The sequence below is a fragment of the Theropithecus gelada genome, chromosome 4, assembly GCF_003255815.1.
Source record: "Theropithecus gelada isolate Dixy chromosome 4, Tgel_1.0, whole genome shotgun sequence".
Classification (NCBI taxonomy): Eukaryota; Metazoa; Chordata; class Mammalia; order Primates; family Cercopithecidae; genus Theropithecus; species Theropithecus gelada.
Genome location: NC_037671.1, coordinates 30,477,970 through 30,496,691, shown reverse-complemented (window position 1 = coordinate 30,496,691; position 18,722 = coordinate 30,477,970). Strand labels below are relative to the sequence as shown.

The window sequence follows — 18,722 nt, the reverse complement described above, 5'->3', positions numbered from 1 at the left end:
CAGAATAAGTGACATGCGCTCTTTCATCCTTGGTCAGGCTACTGGTTTTACCACCTGGATACAAGTTGAAAGAAACCTCCTGCAGCGTCAGGAACTCTCTCTCTACATGTCCTGGAGTTTCCTTTGTGTTTTTGGAACTTTCAAGATCACTGACTCCTAACAAACTTTCAACGAATATATTAGCAGTTAAATGAATCAACAAGTAACGATTTTGTTGATTCTAAAACTGACGCTGGCGCGAGGAAGAAGTGTTGGAATTCTAGTGTTACTCTTAATGTATTCAACGGTTACAGACCGAAGTATCACCAGGAGCTTCGATGTTTTATTCTTCTAGTCCTCAAGAGCTTTTATCCTAGGTGTCAAGAACTGAGGCTTCTACTTGCTCAAAAATAACCTGAAAGGAAACTCTCTGATACAGTTCCTGCAGTCACACATCCTCTTCACCCGTCCCAAAGAATTACATTCTGGCTTTCGAGGATCCCTCTTGCACATTCCGACTGGTGTTTATAGACCTTCGAAGTTCACATGTAAAGCCACAGCAAAGGAACGAACTTGTTACATATGACATCAACACCGGAAAGATTACCCTTTTTTCCTCCTTCGGACAAATGGGAGCTAATCTTCCAGCATTCCTGTACTCTGTTCTGAGACTTATTGGCAGGCAGAGCCCTTCCTGCTGTCCTGACTCTGACAGCACCAGCCTGGGTACTCGCTCTTTCTTTTGTAACCAAAAGCAAATACTACTGGAGAAAATCTGCACCTGGGACTAGAGAAATCACATTTTTTTTGCTAGTAACACCTAAGATTTAAATCTGTTCTCCTCACCCCACCCCCACCTTCAATTGTATTTCCCGATAGAGGGAAGGTCCCAGATCCAAAAACCGTATTATTCTTTACTTTCTTTAAATGAAATACTATGTGTTAACGTTACCAGTAGTGATTCCAGACAAAAAGAAGAGTTCAATACGAGGTTTTCTGTCCTTCCTTAACCGTAAACATGGTATAAAATGATGATCAAATCTCCCTTGATCTTAGATCCTAACTATCCCCATATCCTCCTCAGAGACTATCGAATTTCTTACTTTCTTATCTTCCTAAAATAATCTATGCATAATCAAGCATATGATTACTATCTTCACCTACATTATTGGCAACACAGGGGAACATCTGTCACAAGTGTCTTGTAAGAGATATATATATATATATACACACACACACACATATATATATATTTTCTTCCTTTCTCTCTCTCTCTCTTTTTTTTTTTTTTTTAGACAGAGTCTCTCTCTGTCGCCCAGGCTGGAGTGCAGTGGCGTGATCTCGGCTCACTGCAGCCTCCGCCTCCTGGGCTCAAATGATTCTCCTGCCTCAGCCTTCCCAAGTAGCGGGGATTACAGGCGCTCACCACCACACCCGGCTAATCTTTGTATTTTTAGTAGAGATGGGGTTTCACCATGTTGTCCAGGCTTCTGTCGAACCCCTGACCTCAGGTGATCCGGCCGCCTCAGCCTTCCAAAGTGCCGGGATTGCCGGTATGAGCCACCGATCTTGGCTTGTAAGATAATTTCAAAATATTTCTGTCATATTCCAGATTAGGTTATTTTAATTATCTAAGACTGCCTCAGGAAAAATACTTAATCAATACTTTTTTTTTTTTTAATCTAGGACTGCCTCAGGAAAAACACTGAATCAATACTAACTCTGTCTCTCTCTCTCTCTCTCTCTATATATATATATATATATATATATATATATTTTTTTTTTTTTTTTTTCTGAGACGGAGTCTTGCTCTGTCACCCAGGCTGGAGTGCAGTGGCCGGATCTCAGCTCACTGCAAGCTCCTCTTCTCGGGTTCACGCCATTCTCCTGCCTCAGCCTCCCAAGTAGCTGGGACTACAGGCACCCGCCACTTCGCCCGGCTAGTTTTTTGTATTTTTTTAGTAGAGACGGGGTTTCACCGTATTAGCCAGGATGGTCTCGATCTCCTGACCTCATGATCCGCCCGTCTCAGCCTCCCAAAGTGCTGGGATTACAGGCTTGAGCCACCGCGCCCGGCATTATTATTATTTTTTTTTTTTTTAAAGAAATGTGGATGACCTCGCCATGTTGCCCAGGCTGGCCTTGAAGCCATAGACCCAAGTGATCCTCTCGCCTCAGTCTCCCAAGTATCTGAGGACACTGTGCTTCAGCACCTGCCACTGTGCCCAGCTCATTTATTTTACAATGTGAATATATATATATATATATGCATGCACATATGTGTGTGTGTGTATAATCACATATAACCTTAGTATTACTAAAATTCAGGTTATTTTTAATATGTCATCTCTTGCTTCTCTGCACAGTAAAAATGACTAATCATGCACTGGGACTGTCCCTGCAACTGAAAACAATTAAAATGCTGTATAAAACAAGCAAAACTTCTTAAAAAAATTCAAAGTGCTGACAATAATTTAAGGATTTCACAGACCAAATTCTGAGTGAAAGTAGAAACAGGGAGTTTAAGCATAGAATTGAAAGTGCTTGGCCAGGCTCGATGACTCACGCCTGCAATCCCAGCACTTTGGGAGGTCAAGGCGGGCGGATGACCTAAGGTCAATAGTTTGAGACAAGCCTGGCCAACATGGCGAAACCCCATCTCTACTAAAAAAATACAAAAATTAGCCGGGGGTGGCGGCCGGCGCCTGTAATCCCAGCTACTCAGGAGGCTGAGGCAGGAGAATCGCTTGAACCCGGGAGTCGGAGGTTGCAGTGAGTCGAGATCCAGCCACTGTAGGCCGGGCGCGGTGGCTCAAGCCTGTAATCCCAGCACTTTGGGAGGCCGAGACGGGCGGATCACGAGGTCAGGAGATCGAGACCATCCTGGCTAACACGTGAAACCCCGTCTCTATTAAGAAATACAAAAAACTAGCCGGGCGAGGTGGCGGGCGCCTGTAGTCCCAGCTACTCGGGAGGCTGAGGCCGGAGAATGGCGTGAACCCGGGAGGCGGAGCTTGCAGTGAGCTGAGATCCGGCCACTGCACTCCAGCCTGGGCGACAGAGCGAGACTCCGTCTCAAAAAAAAAAAAAAAAAGAGATCCAGCCACTGCACTCCAACCTGGGCGACAGAGTGAGACTCTGTCTAAAAAACAACAACAACAAAAAAAAGTGCTTATGCCCTGATTTCTATGTGTTTTATACCATCATAACATGCGAGTGCAGCCGGGCACGATGGCTCACGCCTGTAATCTCAACACTTTGGGAGGCCGAGGTGAGCAGATCACCAGGTCAGGTGACCGAGACTATCCTAGCCAACATGGTGAAACCCCGTCTCTACTAGAAATACAAAAAAATCGCTTGAACCCAGCAGACAGAGGTTGCAGTTAGCCGAGATCGTGCCACTTCACTCTAACCTTGGCGACAGAGTGAGACTCCGTCTCAAAAACAAACAAAAAAACATGTAAGTGCACACTGAATGAGGTACTGAATAAGCTTGCTTTCTTCCCCTCAACGAATTACTAAAATCTGTGGAGGAGCTCAAGTTTATGGGCGTGGAACTGCGTTTTGTGAAATGACTTACAAGAGCCCTTTTCATTATAAGGGCAAATGCACGTATTCCTTACCATACAAATTAAATGTCAATACGGACTTACATATTGGTAGATGGCTGACATTTGGTGCGGGGCCAGTATTACACAGTTAACGTGGCCAAGCGTTAATTTAGCAGGGTCAACATGTACAAAAGAGTCCTGAAATGGCTGCTGAAACCCGGGATTGAACCAGAAGCCCATAGATATTAAGTCTGAAGCTCTCCCAACTGAGCTATTTCAACCATCGGTAAGGAAGAACTTTTTTTAAATTTTTTTGTCAGTTGCTTTCAAAATTGCCCTTCGTGAACACCCTCCTAGTTTCCTTTCTGGGTGCTATATTTCACAGAAAGTAAAACATATATAGTTCCTTAGGATATTAATTGGATGGACATAGGGATTTGGTGATTCAAAACTTCCTGCTGAAATGGGATGCTTCCTAGAATTGAAGACACCACTAGACACCACCATCCAGGATAATTTCTTTTCTTTTTCTTTTCTTTTTTTCGGGACAGTTTTGCTCTTGTTGCCCAGGCTGGAGTGCAATGGCACAATCTCGGCTCACCACAACCTCTGCCTTCCGGGTTCAAGCGATTCTCCTACCTCAGCCTCCCAAGCAGCTGAGATTACAGGCATGTGCCACTACGCCTAGTTAATTTTTTTTTTTTTTTTTTTAAATACAGATGGGGTTTCTCCATGTTGGTCAGGCTGGTCTGGAACTCCTGACCTCAGGTGATCCGCCCACCTAGGTCTCCCAAACTGCTGGGATTATAGGCGTGAGCCACCGCGCCCGGCCTCCTACATAATGTAAAACTTTATACTGTTTAGTTATTGATAAAGCCAAACACAAACCTTCTTTTTTTTTTTTGAGACGGAGTTCACTCTCTCTCGTAGTCTGGAGTGCAGTGGCACGATCTCGGCTCACTGCAAGCTCTGCCTCTCAGGTTCACGCCATTCTCCTGCCTCAGCCTCCCAAGTAGCTGGGACTACAGGCCCCCGCCACCACGCCCAGCTAATTTTGTGTACTTTTAGTAGAGACGGGGTTTCACCATGTTAGCCAGGATGGTCTTGATCTCCTGACCTCGTGATCCACCTGCCTTGGCCTCCCAAAGTGCTGGGATTACAGGCATGAGCCACCGTGCCGGGCCACAAACCTTCCCCTTTTGCCTGAACCTGCTGATAGGCAGACCGTTCCCATTTATCTCAGTTCTCTGCTTCATGAGTGATTAGCTAAGATTAGAACTGTTTGTCTCTGTGTTGGGGGTCTCCAAGACTCACTCCTAGGTTCAATAATTGGCTAGAAGGACTCACAGGACTCAGCATATAATCGCCCTCACAAGTAATTCCAAATGTAAATAACCTCACCTACAACTTTTGAGGTTATATTTTTACCTCACTTTCCTCCATCTATTTGTACCACACCTTCCCCAACTCCCTGGCAACCACTGATCTTATTTACTATCTACCTCTCTTTATAAAAGTCTAAGCAAAACCACCCTGCAGAGTACACACTGCTCTTCAGATAAAGAGTGCTCTCCCAGTTGTAATAACCAAAGACAGCAATCAACCTCCTCACTTACCCAGTTTGGCCTTTGTATTAGTGCTGTGAGTCGCAAAGGAATGAAAGCCTCCCTCAGACACCTATCTTCTTCACTCAGGCACTAAATCCTTTTTAGCTTGTTCTGGTCCTTCCCTGACTGGCAACTTGGGGATTTCACAGTGAGGCCAGCTCCTGATCCCTGAGCTACAGTCATCTGTCTGTGGTAGCACAGTAAGGGTTTGATTTTGATTCTTTGAGAGCTCCCTTTGGTTTTGTTGGTGGCTTTTGTTTAACTTAGTATTATGGATAACTCTAAAACCACCCCTCAACCCCTTTCAAAAACCCTCATGCTTTTCACTGTGATAACAATTCAGTTAATTACCTCACACTTTGCTACTGTGATAACAATTCTGTTAATTATCTTTAAAAATGGCAGAATTTAACTATTAGGAGTAGCTCTTCTAATTCCTTGATAATTCAAGATAATTGAAGTCCGTGTTTTTAAACAGCGAAGGTCATTTACAATTATGTTACCCCCATCTGCTTATGCTTACCTTTTTTTTTTTTTTTTTTTGAGATGGAGTCTTGCTTTGTTGGCCAAGCTGCAGTGCAGTGGCGCAATCTCAGCTTACTGCAGCCTCCGCCTCCCACGTTCAAGCAATTCTCCTGCCTCAGCCTCCCAGGTAGCTGGGACTACAGGCACCCACAACCACACCTGACTAATTTTTTGTATTTTTGTAGAGATGGGGTTTTGCCATGTTGGCAAGGCTGGTCTCAAACTCCTGACCTCAGGTGATCAGCCTGCGTTGGCCTCCCAAAGTGCTGAGATTACAGACGTGAGCCACTGCACCTGGCCACCTTTTTTCTTTTTTTTTCTTTTTCTTTTCTTTTCTTTAAACTACAGCTGCTAGCACCTCTAAGAAATTGTGTTTACTTTATTATTCTTATTATTCTTTTCCTTTCTTGAGACAGGGTGTCTCTCTGTTGACCGAGCTGAAGTGTAGCTCACTGCAACTTTGAACTCTTGGGTCAAGGAATCCTCCCACCTCAACCTCTTGAGTGGCTGGGACTACAGATGTGTTATTAACATTAACATCTTGCATTAATGTGGTACGTTGGTTGCAATTAATGAATCAATATTAATACAATATCAACCAGGCGCAGTGGCTCATTCCTATAATCCCAGCACGTTGGGAGGCCTAGGTGGGCCGAGTTTGAGACCAGCCTGGCCAACATGGAGGAACCCTGTATCTATTAAAAATACAAAAATTAGCTGGGTGTGGTGGCCGGTGCCTATAATCCCAGCTACTCGGGAGGCTGAGGCAGGAGAATTGCTTCGACCTGGGAGGCAGAGGTTGCAGTGAGCTGAGATCACGCCACTGCACTCCAGCCTGGGCAACAGAGCAAGACTCTGTCTTGAAACTAAAAGACAACAAACAAACAAACAAAATATGCATGTAAAGTTCCTCTATGTCTTTTAATGACTTTATAGCTGATTTCTTTTTGTCACTGAACAATATTTCATTGTATAGATATACCACAGCTTGTTCATCTATTCACCTATTGAAGGATAGCTTGGTTGCTTCCAAGTTTTGAAAATTATGAATAAAGTTGTTATAAACACTCATGTGCAGGTTTTTTGTGGACTTAAGTTCTTTAATTCTTTGGGTAAGTATTAAGGAGTGCAATTGCTGAATTTTATGGTAAAAGTATATTTAACTTTTTAAGAAACTGCCAAATTGTCTTTCAAAGAGGTGGTACCATTTTGCATTTCCACCAGCAATGAATGAGAGCTGGTGTCGCTCCACATCCTCACCAGCATTTGGTGTTGTCAGTGTTCTGGATTTTGGCCATTTTAATAGGTATATTGTGTTATCTCATTTTTTAAAATTTGAATCTCCCTGAACATATACTGTGGAGCATCTTTCCATATGTATATTAATCACCTATATATCTTCTTTGGTGAGGTGACTGTTAAGGTCTTTGGCCATTTTTTCATGGGATTGTGTTCTTACTGATGAGTTTTAAGAGCTCTTTGTGTATTTTGAATAACAGTACTTTATCTGATATGTCTTTTGCATGTATTTTCTCCCAGTCTGCGGCTTGTATTTTCATTGTCTTGGTGTTATAGTGTTTTTGATCACTAGCAGGTCTTTTTGGTTCGTTCTAAGAATTTCCATCTCTCTGCTTACATTGCCCATGTGTTCTTGTATGCTGTCATCTTATTCTTAGTATCTTAATCAGTTGTTTCAAATTCCTGGTCTGAGAATTCCAACATCCCTGTCATATTTGAGTCTGGTTCTGACACTTGCTCTCTCTCTTTAAACTGTGTATTTTGTCTTTTTTTTTTTTTTTAATGTCTTGTTATTTTTTTCTTGATAGAAGGACATGCTGTACTGGGTAAAATGAGCTGCTGCAAGCAGGCCTTTAGTAATGTGGTGACAAAGTGTGGAGGGAGAAAAGCATTCTGTAGTCTCACAAGTAGGTCTCAGTCTACTAGTGAGCCTGTGTCTCTGAACTGTGAGCTTTAAACATGCTTTTTAGGTTTTTCCCCATTTTTGGTGGTACTGGATGGCTAGAGTGGGCTGGAGTTATTTCCCTTCCCGTAGATCCATCCGGCTCTTGATAAAACCCCAGCAGGTTAGATTGAGATTAAATGGTTTCTCCTGAGGGCAGACCTTGTTAAGAATAACAGAATGGGCCCAGCGCAGTGGCTCATGCCTGTAATACCAGCACTTTGGGAGGCCAGGCAGGTGGATCACCTGAGATCAGGAGTTCAAGACCAGCTTGGCCAACATGGCGGAACCCCGTCTCTACAAAAATTAGCCGGGCGTGGTGGCAGGTGCCTGTGATCCCAGCTGCTCAGGAGGCTGAGGCAGAAAGAACTGCTTAAAACCCAGGAGGTGGAGGTTGCAGTGAGCTGAGATTGTGCCGCTGCACACCAGCCTGGGTGACAGAGCGAGACTCCGTCTCAAAAAAAAAAAAGAACAGAATGCTCTGGCCTGTTGCAAACTGGTTCTTGCCCCACCTGCTACCAGAGGGGATTTTTCTCTCTCATTGTGAGAACCTGGTTGAGCTCCTGACATAAAGTTCACAAATTTATAGCTGGAGATTTTTCCTTGAGATTTGTCCACAGAAAGCCTCGAGCAGGTTCTTAATTACAGCTCAGGTGTCCTGCTCCAGCACTGATTCACATGGAGGATTTTGCTCTTTGGGTTTCTGGTCTGGTAAGTTGTGGTACTCTGTATTTGCCTTTCTGTCTCTCCAGTTTTGGGGGCAGTGGTTTGCCCTGTGACCTCACACGAAGTATGGAAAACCTTAAGCCATGAGTGTGGATTTTCCTGTTTTTAGTTCCAGCGTGGTTTTGTTGTTGTTTTTCTTTCACTATTTAGTTCCTGTGAACCATCAGGTCTTCTTAAGCTGTAATTTTGAAATTATAATAGGTTAACAAGAAGTTACAAAGAAAGTAGAGAACTCCCCTGTACCCTTAACCCAGTTTCCTACAAAGATTACTTCTTTTTTTTTTTTTTTTTTTTGAGACGGAGTCTCGCTCTGTCGCCCAGGAGGGAGTCCAGTGGCGTGATCTTGGCTCACAGCAACCTCCGCCTCTTGAGTTCAAACGATTCTCCTGCCTCAGGCTCCAGAGTAGCTGGGATTATGGTCACCCACCACCACACGCGGCTAATTTTTGTATTTTTAGTAGAGACAAGGTTTCACCATGTCAGCCTAGCTAGTCTTGAATTCCTGACCTCAGATGATCCACCCATCTCAGCCTCCCAAAGTGCTGGGATTACAGGGGTGAGTCACCCAATGTGCTGGCCCAATGGTTACTTCTTATATAACACAATATCAAACACAGGAATTTGACATTGGGATGACATGTGTGTATGGTTCTAGATAATTTTTATCACGTGTAGATTTGTGTAGCTAACACTGGAAACCAGACACGAAACAATTCCAGCACCACAAAGATCCCACTGTGAATGCCACCCCTTAATTAGTCATACCTACTTACCTCTCCTCTTGACAAAAATTATTTATTTATTTATTTATTTATTTTTGAGATAGAGTCTCGCTCTGTTGCCCAGGCTGGAGTGCAATCTTGGCTCACTGCAACCTCTGCTTCCCCATTCAAGTGATTCTCCTGCCTCTGCCTCTGCCTCCCAAGTAGCTGGGATTACAGGTGTCAGCTGCCAGGCCTGGCTACTTTTTCTATTCTCAGTAGAGATGAAGTTTCACCATGTTGGCTAGGCTGGTCTCAAACTCCTGACTTCAAGTGATCCTCTTGCCTTGGCCTCCCACAGTGCTTGGATTACAGGCGTGAGCCACTGTGCCCAGCCTTGACAAAAATTCTACAATTCTTTTTCATTTTGAGAATGTTATAGATATAGAATCATATAATAGATGACCTTTAAAGATTGGCCTTTTCCACAGCCTAGTTTCCTCAAGATCCATCCAACTCGTGATATCAATAGCTCCTGACTTGTTATTGTTGAGTATTCCATGGTATGGATGGACAACTGTTTATTTAACCATTCATATATTGAAAGACATTTTGATGCTTTCTTTTTTTTTTTTTTTTTTTTTTGAGACTGAGTCTGGCTCTGTCGCCCAGGCTGGAGCGCAGTGGCCGGATCTCAGCTCACTGCAAGCTCCGCCTCCCGGGTTCACACCATTCTCCTGCCTCAGCCTCCGGAGTAGCTGGGACCACAGGCGCCCGCCACCTCGCCCGGCTAGTTTTTTGTATTTTTTAGTAGAGACGGGGTTTCACCGTGTTAGCCAGGATGGTCTCGATCTCCTGACCTTGTGATCCGCCCGTCTCAGCCTCCCAAAGTGCTGGGATTACAGGCTTGAGCCACCGCGCCCGGCCTTGATGCTTTCTAGTGTTTTGCTATTACAAATAAAGCTGCTATGAACCATTTTATACAAATTTTTGTGTGGATATAAGTTTTCACATCATTTTTGGTCTATATATTTTGAAACTATGTTATTGAATGCATACACATTTAGAATGTTTATGTTTCTCTTTTATAAAATGTCTCTTCCATCACTATAAAATGCATCTCTTATTGTTATGAAATATCTCTGTGGTAATGCTTCTTGTCTTAAATTCTACATTTTAAAAAATATTGGCCGGATGTGGTGGCTCACACTATAATCCCAGCACTTTGGGACGTTGAGGCGGGAGGACCACAGGAGGTCAGGAATTTGAAACCAAGCTGGCCAATATGGTGAAACCCTGTCTCTACTAAAAATACAAAAATTAGCTGGGCATGGTGGTGCACACCTGGAATCCCAGCTACTTTGGAGGCTGAGGCAGGAGAATCACTTGAACCCGGGAGATGGAAGTTACAGTGAGCTGAGATCACGCAACTGCACTCCAGCCTGAGTGAGAGTGTGAGACTCCATCTCAAAAAAATAAATAAATACATACATAAATAAAGTTAATATAGCCATGCCAGGTAAAAAAAAAAAAAAACTAAAAATAGAGTTAGCTTTTGTTTTGTATATTTTTAACATTTCTCTTCTAGATCCCTTACTTTATATCCTTATGCATACTTTCCCCCATGGCATTTTTTAAATTGTGGTAAAACATACATAATATAAAATTTGCCATTTTTATTATTTTAAGAGTACATTTTGGTAAAATTAAATACATTCAGTGTGGTGGAACCATCACCATCATCCATCTCCAGAACTTTTTTAGCATCCCAAACTGAAACTCTATAACCATTAAACAAAAACTCCCCATCTGCTCCCCTTCAGCCCTTGGTACCCATTGTCTGTCTCTATAAATTTTGCTTGTGTTTTTATGTATCTAATAGAAGTAGATTATACAATATTTGTCCTGTTTGGCTTTTTTCACTTAGCTTAATGTCCTCAAAGTTCATTCACGTCATGGTATTTATGAGAATTTCATTTTTTCTAAGGCTAAAGTATATCCCATTGCTTGTATATATCGCACATTATTTATCTGTCAGTGGACATTGGGTTAAATATATCTTTTTTGGGGGGAAGAGGATGACAAGGTCTCACACTGTCACCAGGCTGGAGTGCAGTGAGGCTGGAGTGCAGTGGCAGCTAATTTTAAAATTGTATTGTAGAAGTAGTGGTTGCATTTTGCTCAGTCCAGTCTTGAACTCCTTGCCTCAAGGGGTCCTTCAGCCTCAGCCTCCCAAACTGCTGGGTGTGACCCAGCAGATGTGACCCACCATGCCCAGCCCCATCTTTTGACTGTTGTGAATAATGCTGCTGGGAACAATTGGTGTGCAAGTATCTGAGCTTCTGCTTTCTGTTTTTTTGTTTGTTTGTTTGTTTGTTTTTGAGACGGAGTCTCGCTCTGTCACCCAGGCTGGAATGCAGTGACTCGACCTTGGCTCACTGCAAGCTCTGCCTCCCGGGTTCAAGTCATTCTCCTGCCTCAGCCTCCCTAGTAACTGAGACTGCAGGCACCCACCACCATGCCCGACTTGTATTTTTAGTAGAGACAGGGTTTCACTGTGTTAGCCAGGATGGTCTCGATCTCCTGACCTCGTGATCTCCCTGCCTCAGCCTCCTAAAGTGCTGGGATTACAGGCGTGAGCCACCGCGCCCGGCCGAGCTTCTGCTTTCAATTCGTTTAGATAAACACCTAGAAGTGGAATTGCTGGACCATATAGTAATAATATGTTTAATTTTTTTAGAAACTGCCATACTGTTTTCTACAGTGGCTATACTATTTTACATTCCCACCAGCAATGCACCAGAATAATAATTTTCTATATCCTTCCTGGTATTTATTTTGCTTTTTGTTTTCTTTTTCTTTTTTTCTAATAGCCATCCTAAGGGATCTCAGATGCTATCTCACTGTGGTTTTGATTTGCATTTTCCTAATGGTTAGTGAAGTTGAACATTTCTTGATGTGCTTATTGGCTATTTGTGCTTCTATCGTCTTTGGAGAAATGATCCAAGTCCTTTGCCCAATTTGGACTGGGTTGTGTTGTTGTTGTTACTGTTGAGTTGTAGTAGTTCTTTACGTATTCTAGATATTAATCCTTTGTCAGACATATGCTGCGCAAATATTTTCTTCCATTCCATGAATTGTCTTTTCACTCTTTTGATTGTGTCCTAATTCAATAAATAATTCAATAAAATCTGACTAAACAGTGCCCTGACTATAAATGTTTTTATTTTATTTTATTTTTATTTTTAAATATTTATTTATTTATTGTTTGAGACAGAGTCTCGCTCTGTCGCCCAGGCTAGAGTGTAGTGGCACAATCTTGGCTCACTTGAATTTCCGCCTCTCAGGTTCAAGTGATTCTCCTGCCTCGGCCTCCCAAGTAGCTGAGACTACAGGCGCAGGACACCACGCCCAGCTAATTTTTGTAATTTTAGTAGAGATGGGGTTTCACCATATTGGTCAGGCTGGTCTCGAATGCCTGACCTCAGGTGATCCACCCGCTTCGGCCTCCCAAAGTGCTGGGATTACAGACGTGAGCCACCATGCCCAGCCTACAAATGTAACTAATTCGATGAAGTCTAATTTATCTATTTTTGTTATTGTTCTCTGTGCTTTTGGTATGATATCCAAGAAATCATTGCCAAATGTCATGAAGATTTTCCACAAGGTTTTCATCTAAGAATTTTAAAGTTTTAGCACCTATGTTTAGGTCTTTGATCTGTTTTAAGTTAGTTTTTACATGTATTATAAGGTGAACTTCCAACTTCATTCTTTTGCATGTAGATATTCAGTTTTCCTAGCACCATTTGTCGAAAAGTCTGTTCTTTCTCCATTAAATGGTCCTGGCACCCTTGTCACAATTCAGTTGCCCATACAAGCCACAGTTTATTTCTGGGCCCTCTATTCCCTTGTGTCTGTATGTCTCTCCTTATGCCAGTACCATACTGTTTTGATTACTGTAGCTTTATTTATTTTTTTTTTTGAGACGGAGTTTGGCTCTGTCGCCCAGGCTGGAGTGCGGTGGCCGGATCTCAGCTCACTGCAAGCTCCGCCTTCCGGGTTTACGCCATTCTCCTGCCTCAGCCTCCCGAGTAGCTGGGACTACAGGCGCTGCCACCTCGCCCGGCTAGTTTTTTGTATTTTTTAGTAGAGACGGGGTTTCACCGTGTTAGCCAGGATGGCCTCGATCTCCTGACCTCGTGATCCGCCCGCCTCGGCCTCCCAAAGTGCTGGGATTACAGGCTTGAGCCACTGCGCCCGGCTGATTACTGTAGCTTTAAAGTAAATGTTGAGATCAGGAAGTATAAAGCCTCCAATTTTGTTCTTTTTCTTTTTCTTTTTCTTTTTCTTTTTTTTCTTTTTGCATAAAGACAAACTTTATTGAGCCCCTAGCTCTCTTTATTGAGCACTAGCTCTCTTTCTCCTGCACAGTCTTGGTTCCTCGGAGAAGTCCAGTCGGGTGGGCAGCAGTGAGACCCACTTTGCAGCCAGCAGGGGCATCTCTGCGGATGATGGAGGGCTTGCCAATGTGCTGGGGGTTACCACCTTCAAAAGGATGCTCCACAGGGTTCCACTACTCGTGGCCAGCAATTCCTCTTTGCCTTATATTTGTAGTAGGCCCCGCCAGCCTTCAAGATGGGTTTGTCAGTTCGGCCACCTCCAGCCACCACACCAACCACAGCTCTGTTGGCTGAGGAGATAACCTTCTTGGAGCCAGAGGGCAGCTTCACACGGGTCTTCTTGGTCTCAGGGTTGTAGGAGATAACGGTGACATAGTTCCCTGATGCCCGGGCCAGCTTGCCACGGTCTCCAGGTTTCTCCTTCAGGCAGCACACGATTGTACCCTCAGTCATGGGGCCCACAGGGAGCATATTGTCAATGTTGAGCTGAGCCGTCTTGCCGCAATACACAAACTGGCCTGTGTGAATGCCCTCGGCGGCAATGAATAGCTCCGTTTGCTTCTTAAACCGGTACGGATCTCGGAAAACCACCTTGGCGAGGGGCGCGCTGCGGCCCGGGTAGTGGATGACTTACTTCAGAGTGCCCTTGATGTAGCCGTGCCGCTCCGCGAAATCTACGGCGTCCAGGCACGCGGAGCCCTAAAGGTGCTTCACTTGCGCGGGGAACACAGATCCGGCGCCCTTCCTCTGCCCTTTGATCACGCGGCCCATGGCGACGGGTCCTGGTCATGAGCGTGGCCGAAAGAGCTGTTCTTCTTTTTCAAGATTAATTTGGCTATTTAGGATCCCTTGAGATTCAATACGAGCTTTAGAATGGATTTGCTTATTTCTGTAAAAAAACATTATTGGGATTTTGATAGAGTTTATGTTGAATCATAGATATCTCTTAGTGTTAACTAATTGAACATCAATGTCCTTCCTTTCATTGCTGTCTTCTTTCATTCCTTTCAGCTATGTTTTGTAGTCTCCAGCATACAAGTCTTCTTCCTCCTTGATTAATTTTAATCCTAAGTATTTTATTCTTGTTGATCCTATTGTAATTGGAAATGTTTTTCTTTTCTTTTTTGGAGACGGAGTCTCCTTCTATTGCCCAGGATGGAGTGCAGTGGCACAATCTCAGATCACTGCAGCCTCTGCTTCTCCTGCCTCAGCCTCCCGAGTAGCTGGGACTACAGGCGCGCGCCACCATGCCCGGCTAATTTTTTCGTTTTGTTTGTATTTTTAGTAGAGACGGGGTTTGACCATATTGGCCAAGTTGGTCTCGAACTCCTGACCTCGTGATCCGCCCGTCTCGGCCTCCCAAAGTGCTGGGAGGATTACAGGAGTGAGCCACCGTGCCCGGTGGGGAAATGTTTTCTTAATTGTCTTTTCAGATTGTTCATTAATAGTGTATAGAAATGCAACTGAGTTTTATATCCTTCAATTTTATCGAATTTGTTTACTGGCTGTAACTTTTTTGTGTTTATATATATATAAAACATCGAAGTTTTTTATATATAAAATCATCATCTGTGACAGAAATACTTTTACCTTTTTTTCCAGTTTGGATGCCTTTTATTTCTTTTTCTTGTTTGGTTTTTTTTTTTTTTTCCCCCTCTATCTAGAACTGCCAATACCAGCTAAATACAGTAGTAAAAGTAGGCATTCCTGTCTTGTTCCTGATCTTACAGAAAAAAACTTTCAGTCTTTCATTATTGAGGATAATGTTCATAAAAAGCCTTTATCATATTGAGGGAATTTCCGTCCATGTGTACTTTACTGAATTTTTTTTTCTTATCATGAAAGTGTTTAAAGTTTGTCAAATGCTTTTTTTTGTATTAATTCAAAAGACTTTTTTCTTTCATTCTGTTTATGTATACATTATGTTAATTACTTGTTTTGTATGCTGAATCTTTCCATTTCAGGAATAAATCCTACTTTGCTATGGTGTAAAATCCTTTTAATATATTGTTGAATTCAGTTTGCCAGTATTTTGTTGAGGAATTTAGCATTGATAAAAAAATATTAGCCTGTAGCTTTCTTTTTGTAATCGCTTTGTCTGCCTTTGGTACCAGAGTAATGCTAGCTTAATAAAAAGAATTAGGAAGTGTTTCCTACTCTTCAGTTTTGTGGAAAAGTGTGAGAAGGACCGCTTAATTATTTAAATGTTTGATAGAATTCATCAGTAAAGCCAGCTGGTCCAGGGCTTTTTTTCATGGTAGGTTTTTGATTACTGTTTCAATATCCTTACTAGTTATAGGTCTTTTCAGATTTCTAATTCTTTATGATTCAATCTTTGTAGATTGTGTGTTTCTAGGAGTTTGCTCATTTAATCTAGGTCATCCAATTTGCTGGCATACAATTTTCATAGTGTACTCTTATAATTCTTTTTATTTTTGTAAATTTAGTAATAATATCCCCGCTTTCACTTCCAATTTTAATACTTTGAGTCTCTTTTCTTTTCTTTTCTTTTCCTTTTTTTTGTTTTTACTTAGTCAATCTAGCTAAATGTCAAGTTTGCTGACAATGTAGACAACTTTTCAAAGAACTTCTGGTTTTATTGAATTGTCTGTATTGTTTTCAGCCTGCCTTTTCTGATGGCCTGTCTTTTATTACAGCCTGCCCTATGGATTTAACACTTTCTAACCAGTCTCTACAACTCAACTGCATAACCCTATTACTTCTTCAATTTATCAGTCTCTCCCTGTGCACCTCTCTCCCAATCTCTCCCTCTCTCTCCCTGCCTCCTTCTCCGCCTCTCTCTCCCACCTTCCCCGCCTCTTACACACGCACACACACACACACATACACACCCCTTGATGAGTACACATAAAATGAACACACCTGGTAAACCAGAGCATTTCCAGTTCCTTTTCAGTTACTACCCACTCTTCCCAGAGGGAAGCACTATTGTGACTTCTGGCTGGACAGCGGAATGTTACCAGCTTTATAATTTAAATCAGTGGAGCCACAGAGTACTGTCCTTTTCTGTCTGGTTTATTTTAGTCAACATCTCCGTGAGATTCATCCACATAGTTGTAGATTGTTCATTATTGTTGCAATAGATTATTTCATGTGAATTAATTCATGCATCTGCTGATGGGCACTTGCGAAGTTTCCAGTAGTTTTTATTATTCTGAATAGTTTACTGGGCATTCTGGTAAATATATTTGGTGAATATATGTACCAATTTGTGGTAGGCAAATAACAACGGTCAGGATGTGATATCTTTGATTTTAATAAGTAGAAAGTCTGAAATATATGGAAAAAACTACCAGGAAAAAAAAATCTGAGTAGAACATAGAGATTTTCTAAAGCCAAACCTGGATTGTCTCGCCCTAGGTGCCTCAATTCCAATGTCTTCCAGCAGAGTTGTTTCCGTAGTGTAGTGGTTATCACGTTCGCCTAACACGCGAAAGGTCCCTGGTTCGAAACCAGGCGGAAACAAGTGGTCCTCTTTCTTACGTTTTGTTCCCGAGAGTCTCCATTTGAACTAGATAGGACCTTTGTATATGATCAAGCACCTAAATCAAAGGATCTCATATCCTCCTTTTTTTGATTTGAGCCACCTCAGGAACAATTTTGCTCCCTCCTTTGTCCTCAGCCACGGTGAGGCCCACATCACCCCATCTTGCCGCGCCCCAGCATGTCGCTGTCCCAGCTCCCTCCCCTTATGCTCTGTGTGGCCTGTAGGTTCTAGGGCCCAATGGCGTCAACTCGAGTAGGCTCTAGTGGTGCAGGATCCCGCCTATACTATGCAGGTGAGATTGGCTTCCTTGAAATTTCCAGAGCCACTTGTGCAGATTCTTTGCCAAGAGATTTTCCTTAGGGGTTTCTAAAAATAAGCAATGCTTAGGACCCAGGTCCGTTAGAAAAAAATAAAAAAAGAAACAGGGCCACGCTTTGAGCCAAGTGAATAACTGATATTCTATTGACTTCCCTTTACCCCTAAGTGAAGAGAGAATTTTTCATAAAATAGGTAAGAGGCAATTTCATGTGGATACTTAGAAACTGTCAAGTGTTTTAAAAAAAAAAAATTATATACTGGCCTGGCCTCTATGAGTACTCAACGCCAGATGTTGGCATTATGGGTAAGATGCGCCAATCAACTGAACTCATCAGTAACAAAAGAAACTGATTTCTTTTTTAAACTTAAGAGTGTGCTAGGCTGGGCGTGGTGGCTCAGGCCTGTAATCCCATCACTCTGGGAGGCCGAGGCGGGCGGATTACTTGAGGTCCGGAGTTCAAGACCAGCTTGGTCAACATGGCAAACCCCTATCTCTATAAAATTACAGAAATTAGCTGGGTGTGATGGCACACACCTGTAGTCCCAGCTACTTGGGAGGCTGAGGTGTGAGAATTACTTGAACCTGGGAGGAGGAGGTTACAGTGAGCCAAGATTGTGCCACTGCACTCCAGCCTGGGCAACAGAGTGAGACTCTGCCTAAAAAAAAAAAGTGTGCTAAACCAGCATTGTCAGTTTAAATTTCACTGTAATAAAGCAGACAATTCCTTAACTTCTAATATCCACCTTCCGTAATCTACCTGTAGTGCCTCACTGAGTTTTTTAATAAACTCTCCAACCAAATGGTTATAAATTACTTGTTTTAACAACAAAACCAAAGAGCAACAACAACAACAAAAAAGCTTGATATAGGGAAAAAGAGAAGGACCACATTCATGTAACTTTAATTACAGTATATTGTTATAATTGTTATACTTTATTATTAGTTGCTGTTATTTACCCTGGCTATTTTATCAGTTAAACCATTATAGGTATGTGTTGTAAACCCAAAATATCTGAGACAGATCTCAACCAATTTAGAGAGTTTATTTTGCTAAGGTTAAGGATACACCTGTTACACAGGCTCAGGAGGTCCTGACAACCTGTGCCCAAGGTGGTCAGCGTACAGCTTGCTTTTATACATTTTAAGGAGACATGAGACATCAATCACTATGTGTAAGATGTACATTGGTTTGATCCAGTAGGACTGGACAACTCAAAGTGGTGGTGGGGTCTTCCAGGTCATAGGTAGAAAAGACACAAAAGACAAAGGTTGCATTCCTTTGAGTCCTTGATCAAGCTTTCACTGAATACACAATTTAGTTTGGCTCAGTGAATCTGCATTTTTACATAAACAATAGGGCGGAGGAAACAATCAGATATGCATTTGTCTCAGGTGAGCAGAGGGATGACAGTTTGGTTTTTTGTTTTGTTTTGTTTTGTTTGAGAC

General features: G+C 42.6%; 1 non-coding gene and 1 pseudogene across 2 annotated transcripts; one reads left to right on the top strand and one right to left on the bottom strand.

Moving 5' to 3' along the window:
- Positions 1-13,457: 13,457 nt before the first annotated feature.
- On the bottom strand, positions 13,458-14,220 carry LOC112623097 (annotated as a pseudogene). Its single transcript, XR_003119088.1, has one exon. The product of XR_003119088.1 is annotated as a 60S ribosomal protein L8 pseudogene (transcript).
- Positions 14,221-16,862: 2,642 nt separating this feature from the next.
- On the top strand, positions 16,863-16,935 carry TRNAV-AAC. The gene has a single exon. It is a non-coding gene; the product is annotated as a tRNA-Val (tRNA).
- The last annotated feature ends 1,787 nt before the right edge of the window (positions 16,936-18,722 follow it).